The sequence below is a fragment of the Lissotriton helveticus genome, chromosome 7 (genome assembly GCF_964261635.1).
Source record: "Lissotriton helveticus chromosome 7, aLisHel1.1, whole genome shotgun sequence".
NCBI lineage: Eukaryota > Metazoa > Chordata > Amphibia > Caudata > Salamandridae > Lissotriton > Lissotriton helveticus.
Genome location: NC_136068.1, coordinates 1,333,626,922 through 1,333,640,677, shown reverse-complemented (window position 1 = coordinate 1,333,640,677; position 13,756 = coordinate 1,333,626,922).

The window sequence follows — 13,756 nt, the reverse complement described above, 5'->3', positions numbered from 1 at the left end:
GCTGACACAAGGAGAGCAATATGTGTGGAAGATCAACAAGCTAGACTATCAAAGACATTGTGCAGGCGCAGTGGAGGGGTGCTGAATAGGACTTGGAGCAACCTAGGTGTGCTGTTCGTTTCCCCTGGACTGAGTGGTCGCTCCCCAGTGTCCTGCTGTGTCACTGGTATCGTTGCTGCTTTGCTTATTGTGCCATATACTGCTGCCTGCTGTGTGCCTGGTAGACGCTGTTTTAAAACTGCATTTTACATTTGTTTAAATCGCCGCTTTTCCTGTTTGCGCGCATTTCCACTGTGCTCCCTCCTCCGCCTCCATTTGGTCTGATTGTTGTTTTGGTCATCTGTAGCCCGCCCCGCCTCCCAGCTGAGACGCCCTCCCACTGACCATATCAGCGCTCCACCACCGGAAAGCGCCGTGACTCGCTCGTTTCCCCTGGACTGAGTGGTCGCTCCCCAGTGTCCTGCTGTGTCACTGGTATCGTTGCTGCTTTGCTTATTGTGCCATATACTGCTGCCTGCTGTGTGCCTGGTAGACGCTGTTTTAAAACTGCATTTTACATTTGTTTAAATCGCCGCTTTTCCTGTTTGCGCGCATTTCCACTGTGCTCCCCCCTCCGCCTCCATTTGGTCTGATTGTTGTTTTGGTCATCTGTAGCCCGCCCCGCCTCCCAGCTGAGACGCCCTCCCACTGACCATATCAGCGCTCCACCACCGGAAAGCGCCGTGACTCGCTCGTTTCCCCTGGACTGAGTGGTCGCTCCCCAGTGTCCTGCTGTGTCACTGGTATCGTTGCTGCTTTGCTTATTGTGCCATATACTGCTGCCTGCTGTGTGCCTGGTAGACGCTGTTTTAAAACTGCATTTTACATTTGTTTAAATCGCCGCTTTTCCTGTTTGCGCGCATTTCCACTGTGCTCCCCCCTCCGCCTCCATTTGGTCTGATTGTTGTTTTGGTCATCTGTAGCCCGCCCCGCCTCCCAGCTGAGACGCCCTTCCACTGACCATATCAGCGCTCCACCACCGGAAAGCGCCGTGACTCGCTCGTTTCCCCTGGACTGAGTGGTCGCTCCCCAGTGTCCTGCTGTGTCACGGGTATCGTTGCTGCTTTGCTTATTGTGCCATATACTGCTGCCTGCTGTGTGCCTGGTAGACGCTGTTTTAAAACTGCATTTTACATTTGTTTAAATCGCCGCTTTTCCTGTTTGCGCGCATTTCCACTGTGCTCCCCCCTCCGCCTCCATTTGGTCTGATTGTTGTTTTGGTCATCTGTAGCCCGCCCCGCCTCCCAGCTGAGACGCCCTCGCCCCTCCCCTTCCACCATCCATATATGACAGCTGTCCCCGCGCGCAGCGATCACGCACAGCGACCGCGCCCAATCCGCGCCGAAGGTGCGCCAAAGGTAAGCCCGTCTACGCCCGTCCGCGCCTGGACCGCGCCTGGACCGCGCCCAGCGCCATACCCCCTGGCCCCCGTCCCTCCCAGCCCCCCTGCATTACCTACGATGCCGCAACCCTCCTAGCCCTTAACCCCGGCCGCGCTCCCAACTGCGTCCAAGCCGCCCCTGGACAAACCCATGGACCTTTCTCCTGCTTCTCCTGCAAATTCTGCGGCACCGACAACATCCCCGCTGCGACCACACCACAGATTCCCGACCCCAACCACCTACAATGCATCCTTCTCAACACCCGATCAGTCCACAGGCACGCCATTGACCTATGGAACCTACTAGACACCATTTCTCCGGACGTCGCCTTCCTTACGGAAACATGGATGAACGCTTCCTCCGCACCAGACATCACCATTGCCATCCCTGAAGAATATAAGATCACACGCAAAGACCGCACCAGCCACACAGGAGGAGGAATCGCTATCGTCCATAAGAAATCAATCCGCATCTCAACCAGCTCTGACGCCAACCTCGCTAACTCCGAACATCTTCACTTCCAGATCCACATCGACCCCAAGACCACACTCAGAGGCACCCTCCTCTACAGACCACCAGGTCCCCGCGCAAAATTCAGTGAAGACATCACGGACTTCATCACCCCACACGCGCTCCCCTCCAAAGACTACATCCTTCTGGGAGACCTCAACTTTCACCTCGAAAAGATCAGCGACCGCAACACCGCCACCCTCGTGGACAACCTCGCCAACCTCGGACTTAAACAACTAGTCACTTCCCCCACCCACATCGCAGGTCACACACTCGACCCTATCTTCACATCCAGCAACCATGTCTCCTTCAGCCACACTACGGACCTCCTCTGGACTGACCACAGCTGCGTTCACTTCACCTACAACAAACCAAAACCCAGCATCCACCTCCAACCTACACTGCAAAGGAACTGGAACAAAATCACCACGGACCAAATCTCCGCATCGCTCCTTCAACACACCCCAGCCCCCTCTTCCAACGCTAACGAAGCCGCCGCTAACCTCACCCTATGGTTATCCAACACCGCTGACACCTTAGCACCACTGAAAAAACGTCAAAACAAACCTGGCAGCAAGAAGGCCTCATGGTTCAACGATGATCTCAAGAAGTCCAAGAAACTCTGCCGCTCCCTTGAAAAGGCCTGGAAAAAAGACCCAACCACCAGCACCAAGGACGCCTTCAAAAACGCCACCCGCACTCACCACCAACTAATCCGAAAAGCCAAGAAAACAGCATTCAAGGATCGACTCGACAACAACGCTCACAACAGCAAGGAACTTTTCAACATCGTCAAGGAATTTTCCAATCCCTCGGCCAACTCCAACGACATCACCCCCTCTCAAACCCTCTGCGACTCCCTAGCCTCATTTTTCCACAACAAGATTGCAAACATCCACAACAGCTTTGACAACCAACCCGGAAACCAACCCAACCTACCATCTGCAGATCATCTTCCCCCCGTGAACACCCTTAACGACTGGATTCCAATCTCCACTGAGGACACCATCCGCCTGATGAACTCCATCCACTCAGGATCCCCCACAGACCCATGTCCTCACCACATCTTCAACAAAGCAGACTTCGTCATAGCACCGCACCTCCGAGACGTCATCAACTGCTCCTTCAACTCCGCCACCTTCCCGGAAGACTGGAAACACGCTGAACTCACAGCCCTTCTGAAAAAACCCACAGCGAACCCCACCGAACTCAAAAATTTCCGCCCCATCTCGCTTCTCCCATTCCCGGCCAAAGTCATCGAGAAAGCTGTCAACAACCAGCTCGCCGCCTTCCTCGAAGCCAACAAATCCCTCGACCCCTCACAATCTGGCTTTCGAGCAAAACACAGCACGGAGACCGCCCTCATCGCAGCAACAGACGACATTCGTACTCTACTGGACAATGGTGACACAGTCGCCCTCATCCTCCTCGACCTCTCTGCAGCATTCGACACAGTCTGCCACAACACCCTCCTACAACGCCTCAATAACATCGGAATCCAAGGAAAAGCACTTGAATGGATCACCTCGTTCCTCACCGGAAGAACCCAGAGAGTCCGCCTCCCACCATTCAAGTCCGAGGCCTCTGAAGTCATCTGCGGCGTACCACAAGGATCCTCACTCAGTCCCACCCTCTTCAACGTATACATGAGCCCCCTCGCGGCCATCGCACGCCAACACAACCTCAACATCATCTCCTACGCGGATGACACTCAACTGATCCTTTCCCTCACCAATGACCCCAGCACCGCCAAAACCAACCTACACGAAGGAATGAAAGAAGTTGCCGAATGGATGAAACAAAGCCGTCTGAAACTGAACTCAGACAAAACAGAAGTCCTCATCTTAGGTACATCCCCCTCTGCATGGGATGACTCCTGGTGGCCGGAAGCCCTCGGAAAAGCACCCATCCCGACTGACCACGCACGGAACCTAGGCGTCATCCTGGATTCTTCACTCTCAATGAACAGACAAGTCAGCGCCGTATCCTCTTCCTGCTTCAACATTCTTCGCATGCTCAGAAAAACATTTCGCTGGATCCCCTCCGAAACAAGGAAAATAGTCACCCACGCTCTGGTCACGAGCCGACTGGACTACGGAAACACCCTCTACGCAGGCACTACCGCAAAACTCCAGAAGAAACTCCAACGAATCCAAAACGCCTCAGCCAGACTCATATTAGACATCCCGCGCAACGATCACATCTCTGGTCACCTTAAAGACCTCCACTGGCTACCCGTCAATAAGAGGATCACCTTCCGACTGCTTACCCACGCACACAAATCACTCTACGACATCGGTCCAGAATGCCTCAACTCACGACTGTCCTTCTACACCCCCTCCCGCCAACTACGCTCTTCCAGCCAAGCCCTCGCCACTGTACCTCGCATCAACAAGACCACCATGGGAGGCAGATCCTTTTCATACCTGGCTGCTAAAACATGGAACTCTCTCCCCGCTTACCTTCGCCTTACCCAGAACCACCTAGCATTCAGAAAGCAACTTAAAACGTGGATATTTGACAAGTAATTCTCCTCCCCTTCCTAAGCGCCTTGAAACCCTCCGGGTATGTAGTGCGCTATATAAATCTTTTGACTTGACTTGACTTGACTGTTGCCTCCCCCTCCCACCTCTGATATCGGGCCTCAGAAGCACGAACCGACTGTGTGGAGGATCTCTCTATAGCCTGTGGTGCTGCTGTCTTGGGCTCTGTAGTACTGTGCTGCTAAGGATGTCTGCCGACCTATGAACTAACAGAGTGAAACTGCGCTCACAAGCTACCCCAACGGTGTGGGAGTTGTGCTGCTGTCCTGTGGGAACCGTGGGCTGCTGCTGGTGGGACTACTAGTGACGCAAGGCCTGAGTGAGGGATCGCGAATGTCTCAGCCTCTGGATAGGGAACTAATCTTGGATCGGTACTATACTGGTGCTCCCACTCCACTTGATTGGTCCGGGACTGCTGAGGACTCAAGCAAAGTCAGAGCGGGGATACTGCAGAGCCCGCGGCTGTGGGATACATTGGGCGACTACTGGTGGTTCCAGCGGATCTCGAGGGGAAATGTTACAGGCCCTGAGACAATAAGACACACAGGACACCATGGGGCGCACTAGAACAAAGCAGCAGGACTCACATGCTTTGGAGACTACACCCATCGGAGATGAACAGAGTCTCACTGCCCGCATTCTCCAACAAGACAATACAGCCCCCAGGCAGGAGATACGTGCCTCTGTCTGTTCAAACCTTATGCACCTTATGCAACCTTCCCCCCTCTCCGCTCTTACTCTTTCCAGCTTCTGTCCTCGGCCCTCACATGCCCTTGCCCTTTGTACCCACCCTGTTTTGCTGTGAATCTTAGACAGACTTCCTTTTGTCTCTATGGTTGTCTCTTCCCTTATCCCCACTCCCTCTCCTCCCCTACCCCCCACTACTTTCTCTCACCTTTCACTCCTCCCGTAATTGTATTGCTGATTGTTTGATTTAATGTTTACTTGTTGATCTTCTTCTAGTATATCGTTGAACCACATTGTTGCACTTCCTGTCGTCTCTCCTATTGTCTCCTACCGCATCCTTACTCTATTTATGTCTCTCCCTCCCTCCTCTCTCAAGGTTTTGAGACTGAACTATTTTGTCTGATGCCCGATGGAGCTACTTGGTTTAGCTATAGGGGAGATGGGCCTTGGATTCCCTCCTTGGTCGTCACCTACCCAGTCGGTCTTTAGGCAGACTTCTTTTCGTCTCCCCTCATTGTCTCTTCCCTAGCCCCTATCCTCTCTCCCCTGAATCTCTCCCCTTGCCTGCTACTCTGCCTACCCCATGTCCTGTGTGCCCTTTAACTAAGCACTCCTTCTCCCCTTGTTGGGGAAAGATCCAATATTTATACTCTGGAGTCTCAGCGAACCCGCTGAGTGAGTCCACTGCGCCAAGGGAGCCACTCACACTTGAGGTATGGTATGGCACCCCTTGCCAAAGCACTCCCTCTCCCCTTTTTGGGGAAGGATCCAGTATGTAGGCCTTGGAGTCTCGGAGACCTCTCTGAGAGAGTCCACTGCGTAAAGGAAGCCTCTCGCAATAGAGATAGGGAAGGGATACCACTTCCCTTGGGATCACAGCTTACTGGACTTTGGACGTTGCCTTGACTAGTCTACCGGTTTGTGTCCCTGTCACCCTTCCAACTCTTCTCCCCTTGCTGTGTCTCTCACCCTCCCCCTCCCCTCCTCTTTCCCACCTTCTTTATCTCTCTACTTCCCCTACTCCAACCCCCCCTGAATCTCTCACCTTGCCTTCTTTTCCCCTTACGTATTTGTGCTTATTGTTGTTCTCGACCGTACAAGTAACTTTGTTGCCTGCTCTAAGAACTGTGTAACCTTTGTAACGATGTAACCTGTAACTATGACCTGATACTCATGTAAAGCGCTCTGATACCTCTGGATCTAACCAGCGCTATATAAAACTTTTAAAATAAATAAATAAATAAATTATTGTTAGTGACCTACTTTGAGTACAATGGCGTAATATTAAAAATATACAGTATATCTAATTGTGCTCATGTACATTGAGGGTTTACTTAATTCTGTTAACTGTTTATTAAAGTTTGTCGAAACCATAAACAGTTTAAAGTACTACACAATCTTTAAATGCCATTTCTAGACAAATATTAACACATTATCTTCATATGATCAACATTTTCTAGTTTTGGAATACTCTGTTGGAGTAGCCAAGAGATCTACACATCCTTTAATGCATGCATTCATTCACTCATTCCTTCATTCAGTCAGTCATATGAGAACTTCCCCTCAACCATTTTTAGTGCTCTGCTAAAACATGATATTGGACTCTGCAGTTTAAGCAATTGCAGTGAGTGCACTAAATGCTGCATGCTCCTCGTCTACCAAACAGCTCAAGTGTCTGGTTTGAAAAGACCTAAAACAAAGTTACCAAGCACTTACTGTGGACTTACAGTCTGTCCACTGCTTACCATTTTTTGGCTTTATTATTACTCTCATTTGCTTGCAGCTTATTCAATATCTTTCCTTGTCCATATTGCTTTTTTCCACCCATGGCGCATAGGCCTTTTTACCATTCTTTGGTTTGGCTGACTGGTATAATTCAACTGCTCACATTTAGAGAACTATGTTTTTCTTTTCTCTTCCATGAGAGTGCATGTGTTTTCCAGATCTCTCCCTCATATGCTTCTCACCCTGTGTGCTCCATGTTGCTGTCTCCCTCATGTTGCAAACCCTCCTTCATGTGCTTCTTCCTCTGCCAAACTCCTCTCTCCCCCAAAATTCATGTTGTTTTTTTGCTTGTGTGATTCTCTCTCCCCCAATCTTGTTGTTCTGACCCATGTGGTGTTTTTCCTCTCCCCCACTGACTGACCTGGCTTTCCCCTACCCATTGCCCCGCTGCTACATTCTCACCAACTTTTGTTTAAAATATATTCATCTTTTATTATTTTTCGGGACAATTCATGCAGCATTGCTGCCAACTCATCCAGCTTAAAAAGTGCTTTCATTCTGCTTCAATTTATTTTATATTTATTTACTGATCTGTCACAGATAAGTAAACAGAACAAATTATACTCATATCATTTTTCATGTGTGCACACCAGTCATCATGCACGGCATGCTAACAAAAGGAAGCAGGAGCTGCAGCCACCTCATTACCCCTTTTTCTTTCTTTTTTCGCCATTCTGCATATCCTCTTGCTGATGCTGTACAGTATCTTCTAAAGGAATTGGCACAGCGCAGATCCCAATTGCGAGACCTATACGCTTATCCAATGTTTTTTTCAGATACCTTAACTGTTCTTTAGAAAGAGCGAAAGTCACTTTCATCACACAAAAACACACACACCCACACCCACACTCACATATGCGTGATCAAGGCGAAAGCTGAAACGCGTTGTTTTTGGCAGCAATAAACTGAAATTTTGTGCATTCAACCAAGGTGTCCGTTTCTCTACCCTGACAAGGAAAGAGGTGTGCTTTGAATATATATATATATATATATATATATATATATATATATATATATATATATATATATATATATATATATATATATATCTAAGTGCAATTCCTGACCGCCAAATGCAAGGCAGATTACAACAGGCACAGACCACTTCCCAGACGTTCTTCATTCAACGATGAGCCATAGCATCAAAGGTTCTTGCAAGCAGTATTATTTCTTTATTTAAGAAAATTCATAGACTGATGTCTTCCATGACGCGTTTCACTCCTAAAGGAGCTTGTTCACATAACGCGCCCCAACAGGGATTGCAAATTTAAAGTGCTTTAAAATCCCAAACAGCTAAAAAAAAATGGACTGAATGGTGTAAATAGTGCAAAGTTAACATAACAGCTAACCATGGCAATAAAATCACACACATATATATATAGCGGTTTGCAAAAAGTGGCTGACTAAAAGCTAATATTGCAAAGGAAATGCTGACAAAGGCATAACAAAAGCACAACCTAATTCATACTGGCAAGTGCCATATTCGTAGTAAAAAAAGGAGCAGATCATCAATTTTCTAAACATAATTATAACCAACATAATTGTCAATATTCATGTGTTTAAAGCAACTATTAAATTGTTACTATTGAAATCCCCTGATAAGGTGTCAGTACTCAATTCAAACAAAATGCATTTGAAAGCTTATGTCACGCACCAATTTCCACATTATAATCTCTTAGAGCAATTCTAACGTTATCATAAGTAAAGTGCAAGTGCAAGTATACAAATTCCTCAATAAATATATGCTCTATATCAGCCACTGTCCAAATGAAGTGCAAGTGCACATACAGTCTCAAAAACCAACTAATAATGCAAATTCAAATTGTCACGTTAATGCCAAAAAATGCCATGGTAATCTCTTAGTTGAAGAAAAAATAAAAAGTGATGTGTAATATAATCAAAAAAAGCATACAAAATATATCTAACAGCAACACTGAGGCTCAATGTATGAGAAACAAAATATTACAAAAAAATTCTTTACAGCAAAAACCGCAATGAGAAAAAGAACTCCATGTAAGGTGAATAACTACTGCGACATCGAATGGAGAAATACATAGTCAATGGTCACCATTAATTACAAAAAATTATGTAAATCTTCATTAATGTTCAAACCATTCGGAACTCTGGTATCTAAAGAAAGAATGAAATGGGTTTCTTTTTGTCTTAGTAGTTTGTCTCGATTCCCGCCCCTTCCGGGGTTAGAGACTGAACCTAGGACAGTATACTCTAAGTCTTTAAGCTTGTTATCATGTAGAGACTTAAAGTGTCTGGCCACCAGATAGTTACTGTCGGAATTGACGATGGCCCTTATGTGCTGTAAGATATGTTTGTTAACCGGAAACTTAGTACTTCCGATTTACTCCAGATCGCAGGTACATCTTAGCTTATAAACTACATTTTCTGACCTGCATGTGAGATATTCACGAATCTGGATCTGTTTCTCACTGAAGGCAGTTCTATAGTGGGTGCCATTCTTTGCAAACGTACAAGCACGACAAGAAGTGCATTTGAAGATACCCATTTTGGATAACCAGGTTTTCTTAGGTGGAATTTCTGGCATGGATCTATTTAGGGCATCCCTCATAGAAGGTCCCCGATGAAAAGTGATAACAGGCTGGCTTGGCATGATGGGACCTAAAATGTTGTCGGTCATAACAATAGGCCATTCTGAGCAGATCATCCGTCGAATGGCTTTTTCCTGGGCACAAAAGGTGGTGATTAGACGGACCGGGCAAGCTGTTTTGTGATCAGTAGATATAACAGCACTAGATTTAAGCAGGTCATCCCTCATTCTAGCTTTTGCTTTCAACAGTGCCTGATCCAGATCTTTCTTTTTATATCCTCTCTGGAGGAATCTCTGAACAGATTCAGCCAGGTACAAGTCTGATGTTGCTTCATCGCTACAAATCCTACGGTTGTGAATGAATTCCTAGTACGGAATATTTCTGATGGTGTGACTGGGATGCGAACTACGGGCATGTAGAATCAAATTGCGTGCTGTGGACTTTCTGTGTAGCTTAGTGTGGAGGATGCCTGCCTCAATATAGAGTTGCACATCTAGAAACTCAGCTGAGTCGTTAATAATAGTTGCGGTGCACTTAAGATTAAGGTCATTAATGTTAATGGCTAATGTTAATGGCATTAACAAAAGCACTTGCTTCTTCAATAGGCCCCTTCCAGAAAATGCATATGTTGTCGATATATCGCCAGTAGTGAAGAATATTCGTCCACCACTGGCGATGGGTGACTCCGAGCATGTGCTCCTCCCACCAGCCTACATGCAAGCACGAATAGCTGGGGGAGAAGCACGAACCCATTGTCACCCCACGTAGTTGTTGGCAAATCTCATTCTGGAATTGGAAGAAGTTGGTACGCAGACAAATATCAATCATTTCCAAAAGCATTTTGTTATGCTCCCTTAAGCTAACATCACGACTACCGAGAAAAAATTCAGTAGCCTTAATACCCTATCAGTGATGAATACTGGTATAGATAAACATTTTTCACTTTAGTTAAAAAATCAGTAGTGTCCTTTAAATACGATGGTAAACTTGTCATATGTGGTTGGAGGAAAAAATCCACATATTTGGATACATTTTCATTCATACTTCCATTAGCCGATATTATCTGGCGGCCTGGAACAAGAGTGACCAATTTGTGCACCTTTGGCAGAAGGTAAAGAATCGGTGTGATAGGATGTTCAACACTTAAAAATTTCGATTCATCTTTGGACAGCAATCCATTCCTCTGCCAATTATGGATCTTTTTGCTAGTAGTTTCTTCGCATTTCCTCATAATTATCTTAGTGCTTTTGATGTAACAGGTGGAATCTGATAGATGTTTTTCAGCTTCATTTAAATAGTCCTTTTTCGACCATAATACAGTGTTACCACCTTTATCTGAATTTTTGATAATTACTTTGTGATTGCTTTGAAGTTTCTTAATTAAAAGATGATATTGGTCATTGTTATAGTTGGCCTGTTTCGATTTGCCCAATATTTTTTCGTTAAGATCTTTTAATTCAGCGATAATTCCATCACTGAAAACATCTACAGCGTCCTTCGGCATGAGTGGTAAAAAAGTGGATTTGGGGCGAAAGGGACTGGGTGCAGATTTATTAACGTTGCTAACTTGACTTACAGTAGGCGCATTTTGTGTGTCATCTTCAAAGGCAAGATCATATATGGATTGTAGATCCGGAATGTCTCTAGCTTGCAAAGGCGTGATGGAATTGTCACCTTCCGATTCAATGGATGTTTTTTTCTTCGGAGACGAATGTAGCTGAAAATACTTGATCAGTTTGATCTTCCGAATAAATTTAAAAACATCTATGTGCATTTAGTTATATGAAAAATCATTTTTAGGGCAGAATGTAAGTCTCAAAGAAAGGTGCTGTTCCTCACCCTTTGATAGTATGACATCAGTCAGGTTTACAACTGTGTTTTCCATCATGGTGGTTATTTTTTCCAGTTTATCCGCGTATTGCTTCGCGATGTACCTCTGTTTGTGTTTGCACCTCCTATCGCGCCAGCTCCTGTTGGTGCTTTTCATTGCTTCGGTAGAGGTTGGCGGGGGCAGAGGGAGTACCTCCGGTTCCTCGCTCACAAAATGCAATTCATCTACCACTGAAAAATTCATCATGTCCAACTGGCCCGTTGATGTGGTTGGCCTGAGATCATCAGAATCGCTATTTGATGTTAGAGAAGCAGCATCTGTGTCGATTTCACCTGGTGCAGCTGTGTTCCCAATTGCCGCTCCAATGCTTTGTTTTTTCTGACCTGTGAGGGCTTGGGGCTTGTAGTTATCGTACTTTCTGGCGAATGTGAATATGCGGCCAGTAGCATAGTCATTTTGGTCGCGGGCAAATTTAAATATTTTGAGCTCTTTTATAGTTTCCTCATACTTCGAAATACGTGCTTCAATTTCTTTCTTGCTTTTAGTAATGAGGTCCACTTCGCCAGTCGCATCTAACAGGCCATTGATGCGTTCAATTTCAAGCAATAATGCCTCCCGATATGATTCAGGATATTTAATCAGGATATGTAACATGTTCATCGATGCTTTAAGATTATTATCAGCCCACTCCTGCAACATTTGGGGGTTGGGATTTCATAAGTGGGCACAATTAGTACTCGAAGACCTCTGGGCACACGGTTGGAATCACGATATTTTTCTAGTGATTTCTTTTCCCACCACTTAGACAGTTCGTTACGTAGTCATTTCTCCAATGTTTTTAATAAAGTTCTTACATCGCTGTTGTCAATAATAGTTTTGTTTATTCGCAGTTCTTCCTTTACCGCTGGAAAGTTCTCAAACAGTGCCTCAGCTGCTGTCTCCCTGTGTCGGAGCGCGTTGCAGGACAACATGTTGTTTGGTCAATTATCGGCTCCTATAGTTAGCCGTAATACTGCTAGATGGCTAAAGATGGTATCAGAGGGAAATATCCCGTAACCCGCTAAATGTCCAGAAACAAATTGATAATGCAGTCTGCATGTGTGTGCCTTACCGGAATCGGAACCCGGGGCTCACGTCGGTCAGCCAACCTTCCGGACTCCTCAGCAGCCACGCTGCCAAGCACCACAACACAGCGGCAAATGTTTGTTGTAATCCAAGCGGGGGGCACAGCAAGACGCAAAACTCATCTGAGTTGAAACTGGCAATACGCAGAAGCGTAGGTGACTGTGCAGACGCCGTGCCTCATAGAACGGGAGGGTCTGATACAACGGAAACAGCCAATTCCGAATCTCGATATCTAAGTGCAGTTCCTGACCGCCAATTGCAAGGCAGATTACAACAGGCACAGAACACTTCCCCGACGTTCTTCATTCAATGATGAGCCATAGCACCAAAGGTTCGTGCAAGCAGTATTATTTCTTTATTTAAGATAATTCATAGCGGTCGCCAGGTAGTAATAGTTAGGACCTAGTTTCCATAGGAAATCTGCAACATTCTTTTGAGAATAACATTTTTTGCGCCGGTTGATGAATCTTCGCGAATTTCTCAAAGAAGATGGCCCGTTCCTTTCCTGAAAGTTTTGGGGGGGGATTCGTCAAGTGGGGGCTGAGAAAAAAGGGGGGTCCCAAAAGGTGTTTTACCCATGGTATTTTCCATAGGACGATTAGACACGGCTATAGCCCGAACGGCTGAACGGAATTACAAGAAATTTGGCAAAATGGTAGAGTCTGATTCGCAGATCACGCTTTTGCTCAAATGGTGTAAATCCATCCAGTAGTTCCTGAGAAAATCAAAAGAAATAAAATATATATACCTATAAGCGCGCACCGTGCGCGCACCCGTGTTTGAAACGGGTGTGCGCGAGCGGAATCCTGATTTGCTGCTAGACGTCTGTCCACATTCTAATCGGAGGAAACCAGAAAGTGTAGGCCGCCATTTTGTCACTCCGAGGCAGAAGAGAGCCCAAAACAAAAGTGGAGAATGTGAAAAGGGGGCAGGGTAGAGACTCCCTGACCCCCTAGGCCTTCTCAGGGGGTCCCTGAAGGACCCCGAAAGCCTAAAAAAAATAATATTTTTTTTAAATCGCAAGGTGCGCTCACGTTGCTCGCACCTTCGAGGCAGAAGTGAGTCAAAAACAAAAGTGGAGAATGTGAAAAGGGGGCAAGGTAGAGACTCCCTGACCCCCTAGGCCTTCTTTGGGGGTCCCTGAAGGACCCCAAAGGACAAAAAAAACATTATTAAAAAAAAAACGCGAGGTGCGCGCACGTTGCACGCACCCCGAGGCAGAAGAGTCAAAAACAAAAGTGGAGAACGTGAAAAGGGGGCAGGGTAGAGACTCCCTGACCCCCTAGGCCT